The following is a 6,697-nucleotide window of genomic DNA, read 5'->3' as shown; positions in this document are numbered from 1 at the left end:
ACATGCAAAGCAGCAGGCAAGAAGATATGCAGAGCAAGAGGGTATGAAAGAGCTTGGAATTGACAGAATAGAAGACAGAGTGGCAGGAGTATACAGTATGAGAGGGGCAGGAAGAGGAGGAGGCTGGAAACGGAGTCCCTGGTAAGAAGTGAAGAGCCTGGAATATCTCGTAAGGACATGTTTCCAGCACTTGAAGATTATCAGCCTTGGAGCAAATGGTTCACCCATGTTTTATAAAGCCACTCTGTGGCAGTGTGGGGAGGAGAGTGGGGAAACTAAAGAGCAAAGATCAGAAATATCAAAAATATGGCACTCTCCTCCTAAACCCAAAAAGAGGTAGTTAGGAGAGAGGGGCAGACAGATCTAAGTGTTCAGGATGGGAAATCAACAGGTTCCTAGTGCCTGGTTGGATGAAAAGTGAGAGAGTAAAAGAATCTAGAAGAGTGAGCAGCTGGGTGGATGTGGGACCATCAACCAAGATGCCACAGGGAGGAGGCAGGGCAGGAGGCATGAGGGGCTCAGGTGGGGACCACAGAAGGCAGCCATGAATGTAGGCCTGGGCTCATGAACTCACAGAAGTTCTCTGCAAGCACCGTCAGATGCGTTTTATCAACAAATTTATCTCTGGAGGTTCTACACCTGGGGCCACAAACCTGAGCTACCAATCCCCGAGAGGGCATGTTAAAACACATATTTCTGGGCCCCACCCCAGAGTTTCCAATTTAGAAGGTCTAGGGTTCCCTCCCCAAGAATTATATTTCTAGCAAATTCCCTGTGATACTGATGCACCTGACCTGGCTGTCACACAAGAACCTCTACTCTAGACTTTTGTATGGGCTGCTTACCTTGCTTGATCTGAGATTGTCTCTGGGTGGGTGGAGATGATCAAAAATGTTCCTTTTTACCAGCAGAATTTCAAGGATTCAGTTCTAACTCTTAAGAACAAGTGTTTGTATTTAATGGTGCTTAATCTCCCATTTTTTCCTCAAATGACAGGGTTTTAAAAAGTGTTAGCTGATAGTAATAGACAACATGTTCTTTTTGAAGGTCAGCTGCATGCTAAACATCATGCTAAACATTTTTCATACACTGTCTCATTTAGTCCCATGGAAGTGAGTACCATTAGAACTCCCATGTCTCAGGTGAGGATAAGAGTAAGTAAGTGAAAGTCATCTCTATGCCACCCCATGGACTATACAGTCAATGGAATTCTCCAGGCCAGAATACTGGAGTGGGTAGCCTTTCCCTTCTCCAGGGAATCTTTCCAACCGAGGGATTGAATCCAGGTCTCCCACATTGCAGGTGGACTCTTTACCAGCTGAGCCACCAGAGAAGCCCAAGAATACTGGAGTGGGTAGCCTATCCCTTCTCCAGACGATCTTCCCAACCCAGGAATCGAACCAGGGTCGCCTGCATTGCAGGAGGATTCTTTACCATACTGACACAGTTAAAATCAACCCAAGGTCAATTTGTTATTAAAAGGCAGATTTACTAGAGTCTACGCTCCAACACTATAGTTCACCTCATCCTTTAGCATCCCATATTTTGTTCTATAAAACAGGTTAGCTCTTTCATAGAACAAGACCAGAATTTTTCCACATCCTATTATGTCATTAACCTACAGTGGTCTCCTGAATCTGTTTGCAAAAATCTGCCAGCACATAGCTGGCAGACACGATGGAGTGTAACAATCATCTTTCAGCTTCTTAATAACCCTTGTGCATTGAACAATCAAGGAAATGGAAGGGTCAAGTGGAAGGCAACGCCCTGTAGTGCTATGATTGTGTTTGAGGATTTTCTGCGATGACGCCTGGGGGATACATGGGCATTCTCAGCATATTAGAGTGTAAGAACCGCTCACAACATCTGTTCCAACAACATCTCTAGACAGTACATGCAGTATCATCCTTAAAAGACAATGTTCAGAAAGCCCTAAGCCGTTGTTAAGATTTTTTTTTGGCCACCTCCAAAGAGGAAAGTAAACAAAGCAAGCAATTCAAGTCCCAGCTCTCCATATGCGGCTCTATTGGTTATTTAGAATCTAGTAGTTATTTAGCCACTAGGTTACATGCCTAAACTGTGAGACAGAATGTGCCCTATGAGACTATATGACATCAGAAATTTGTGACCTAGGACTTCCCTGGTGGTCCAGTGATTGAGTCTACCTGCCAGTGAAGGGGACACGGGTTTGATCCCTGCGCAGGGAAGATTCCACATTCTATGGGGCAACCAATCCCATGCGCCACAACTACTGAAGCCCACATATTCTAGAGCCCAGGCACCACAACAAGAGAGTAGCCCCTGTTCACCCCAACTAGAGATAAAGTCTGTATACAGCAACAAAAACTCAGCCAAAAAAAAAAATTGTGACCTATATCCCAGGGTTATTTTAATGTAAATTCCTAAAAGCTGGGGATTACAAGTATGGCTGCTTGAGGAAGCCACATGGACTAGGACACCCCTCTTGTGAGGACATGAAACTCTTTAAAGGGCATATGTGAGTGCCCTTCTGGAAAAGACAGTGCTAAAGAAAATTTCAGGAGGATCACCCTCCCCAAACTGTCCCAGAACCAAGCCTGACCCAGACAGTCCAAGGCTCACCAGCAGGGATCTTGGGATTAGGTTTGTTGTCGTAGGCAAAGAATCCCCAAGGTAAGCTTTCATATGTAAGCCTTCTCCCAAATCTCTGTCCATATTACTGGATTTCAATATCAGCACGAACCTGGACTTGGCTCAGGTTTGGAAGTCTCACTCTACTTGATTCCAGGAGCCCTCCCACCCTGTTTTCTAGGGCCTAGGCACTAGTACCCATAACAGTCCCACCACCAAAATTATCCCCACACCTGCCCCTGGCTAACATCTTACTTCAGACTGGGCAGAACAGCACTAACAGAATGCTGCCTCCTGTCTGAATTCCGGCAAAATCTTGGCTTTAGCTCCTGCTGCCTTGCTCCAGACACCACAACACTGCCCTTCAGACACAGATGCTGTGTCCAACACTGCTGCTGCTGCTAAGTCACTTCAGTCATGTCTGACTCTGTGCAGCCCCATAGACGGCAGCCCACCAGGCTCCCCCATCCCTGGGATTCTCCAGGCAAGAACACTGGAGTGGGTTGCCATTTCCTTCTCCAGTGCATGAAAGTTCAGTTCAGTTCAGTCGGTCAGTCGTGTCCGACTCTCCGCGACCCCATGAATCACAGCACGCCAGGCCTCCCTGTCCATCACCAACTCCCGGAGTTCACTCAAACTCACGTCCACAGAGTTGGTGATGCCATCCAGCCATCTCATTCTCTGTCGTCCCCTTCTCCTCCCACCCCCAACCTTTCCCAGCATCAGAGTCTTTTCCAGTGAGTCAACTCGTCGCATGAGGTGGCCAAAGTATTGCAGTTTCAGCTTTAGCATCAGTCCTTCCAATGAAAGTTAGTTCTCACCAAATTCATTTCCTCTTCTTGGGCTCATAGTCCAGTCTCTTTCAGTTAAATGTGGCTGTATCATTCCGTTTTACCAAAGGGAAGTGAGACATGGTATTTCAAGTTTAGCTCATAAAAATCTTGTATGTGCCTCTTTCCCCTTCCAGGGCAAACTTGAAAGTCATTTATTGCAAATGGCAAAGTTGTGCTCACTTTAGCAGTTCAGTTCAGTTCAGTTCAGTTCAGTCACTCAGTCATGTCCGACTCTTTGCAACCCCATGAATCACAGCATGCCAGGCCTCCCTGTCCATCACCAACTCCTGGAGTTTACATAAACTAAAAATTGGACTGATAAAGAGATTAGCATGGCCCCTGCATAAGGATGGCACCCAAATTCATGACGCCTTTCTTTTAACCTATAATGGAATATAATCTGAGGAAAAAAATAACTGAATCACTTTGCTCACTTGGCTCCTGAAACACATTATTGTAAATCAACTATACTTCATCTTTTTAAAAAAAAAAAAACTGCAAAGCTTATCAGCCTGGCTCTCTGAATGCCTGTGCAAAGCATTGTTCCCCACCAACTCGAACTGTCTTGAACTCTTCTTGGAACTGAAAATCAACTTGAATGTATTTGAGCCATTATACATTCTGGAAACTTTGGTTACTGCAGTTGGCCTAACCAACTAATACAAGTGGGTCAACTCCCAATTCACTAAATACCCTTTAGAGAACCATCCACGAGGTCCCTCCTCCTTGATGAGTTAACCTCCCTGGCTCTGCACTCAGTCTCCGCTTGCTGGCTTCTCTTACTATGCATGGCTGAGATCCCAGCTTCTTGTCTTCCAATCCCATCTAAACAAGCATGGCAGTCTATGAACTCAAGGATGAAAAATCTGCATTTAAGGCAAGGAGATGAGGATGCATACACACGCACAGCCCTGAGTCTATTTCTCTCAACCTGCTCATCCAGGAGTAGCTTGACTGGTATCCCTCAGTGAGGGAATGCAAGCCAGTAACTTTAGTTGTCCCTCTGTGAAGAAACGACAGGATCCAAAGAATTCCCATCAACATATTACTCACTTCCTTTGCTTTTCTAGTTTGTTGTTGTGATGGGAGATGTGGAAACTGCCTTCTTTAGGGTAATTAGGAACTTCTGTTAACCCAGGTTATAAACACTGTTAGTGGTGTTCTGGATCCCTATCTGAAATATACTCTTCAGGCCATACTTGAGAGGCTTAGAACCTGAACCAGCAGACTGCAGAGATGAGACACAAGGGAGAAGCACGGAGAACACAGTTAAGGCCAGTGAATTCTCATGACCATGGGCCAATTGTTGCACTTCACTTGCCATGAAGGGAATTCCTTGATCAGAAGAAATGTTATGTGGAATACTATGGTGTACATAAGGCATTCTATAAACCCAAGGATGATAGTTTTGGCAGAAGCATTGCATTCAGGGAAATCAAATCCATGTCCAAAGTGGCTATCCCAGTAAGAGCAAAGTGCTGCCCCTTCCATGATGGAAGCCGTCCAATGTAATCAAACTGGTGCCATGATGTAGGCTTAGTACTGTTCTCTATGGCTGGCAGATTGGGCACTCAGCAGCAGATACAGCCAAGATGGCTGTGGAGAGAAGTCCATGTTGTTGAGCTCATACATAACCTCAATATAAATTGAGGATTGGCCTTTCCATTTTTTAGAAAAAGAGCATTGGAATTTTTATAGGGATTGCATTTGGGTCTGCAGAGTGCTTCGGGACATACTGTAATCTTAACAATATTAAAGTCTTCTAATGCATGAACATGGGTTATCTTTCCATTTATTTGGGTCTCCTTTCATTTCTTTCAGTGATGTTTTGTATCTTATTAAATTTGCTGAAATTGTTTTGTGGCCTAACATACGGGCTATGATGGAGAATGTTCCATATGCCTTTGAGAAGTATATTCTGCTGCTGTTCAATGGAATATTCTCTATTTGTCTGTTAGGCCCAACTGGTCTATAATGTTGTTCAAATCCACTGTTTTCATATTGATTTACTGTCTATACAATTTATGCATTGTTAAAAATAGAGGACTGAAGTTCCTACTATTATTATAGTATTTCTTATTCCCTTCAGACCTGTATTTGCTTCATATACTTAAGTGCTCTCATGTTGGGTGCATATATGTTATATCCTCTTAATGAATTGAATATCCTCTTAATGAATTGATCCTTTTATCATTAGTTATTGACCTTGTCTCGTTACTGTTTTTGACTTAGTCTATTTTGTCTGATGTAGATATAGTTACCCCTGGTCTCTTGAGTTCCACTTACACGAAATATCTTTTTCTATGTTTCCACTTTCAACATATGTGTATCCTTAAAGCTTAAGTGAATCTTTTACATGCAGCATATAGTTTGGTCTTATTTTCTTATCCATCGAGCCACTCTATGACTTTCCATTGGATAACTTACCCACTTACAAGTTATTTTTGAGGACTTACTAATCAAGTGAGGCCTTACTAATGACATCTTATTGTTTTCTGGATGTTTTAGTTCCCTGATTCCTTTCCTCTTCTCTTGCTGCTTTCCTTTGAGAACTGATAATTCTTCATTTTTATATGCTTTGATTCTCTAATCTTTACTTTATCTACTGCAGGTTCTGCTTTGTGGTTACTATGAGGCTTACATACTTTATAGATATACCAGTCTATTTTACACTGATAATGATTTATACAAAACTACTCTTACTTCCCCTTTCATGTTTTCAATATCACAATTTACCTTTCTATATTATGTATTCATAAAATATTAGTTATTTTTAATACTTTTGTTCTTTAACACTTATACTAGAGTTAAGTGGTTAACACATCACTATATTACAGTATTAGGGTATTCTGATTTTGACTACATACTTACCTTTTCATGTATATTTTCACACTAATAATTAACATCTTTTAACATTTTTATGTTATTAATTATCATCTTTTCATTTCGGCTTGAATAAGTTCTTTCAGCATCTCTTACAATGCAGGTCAGTGGTGAGCCACTTCCTTCAGCTTTTGTCTGTCTGGGAAAATGCTTATATTGCCTTAATTTTTGAGATACAATTTTGCCAGTCAGATATTATTGGCTGGCAATTTTTTTCTTTCAGTTGTATGTTTCACTTTGAATATATCACACTACTCTCACATAGCCTGCAAAGTTTCTGCTGAGAAATCTGCCAGTAGGCCTATAGTAGTTCCCTGGTAAGTACAACCTTCTTCCCTCTTGATGCTTTTAAGATTCTCTTTTTGTCTTTA

At 42.3% G+C, this 6,697-nt stretch overlaps 1 pseudogene; it reads left to right on the top strand.

Annotated features, from left to right (window-relative positions):
• Window positions 1-3,735: 3,735 nt before the first annotated feature.
• Window positions 3,736-3,823, top strand: LOC148777480 (U6 spliceosomal RNA; annotated as a pseudogene).
• The last annotated feature ends 2,874 nt before the right edge of the window (window positions 3,824-6,697 follow it).

The sequence above is a fragment of the Moschus berezovskii genome, chromosome 7, assembly GCF_049115385.1.
Source record: "Moschus berezovskii isolate FMDL1 chromosome 7, NW_MosBer_1.0, whole genome shotgun sequence".
NCBI lineage: Eukaryota > Metazoa > Chordata > Mammalia > Artiodactyla > Moschidae > Moschus > Moschus berezovskii.
The sequence above is the reverse complement of the archived record's forward strand: the minus strand, read 5'-3'. Positions and strand labels throughout refer to the sequence as shown.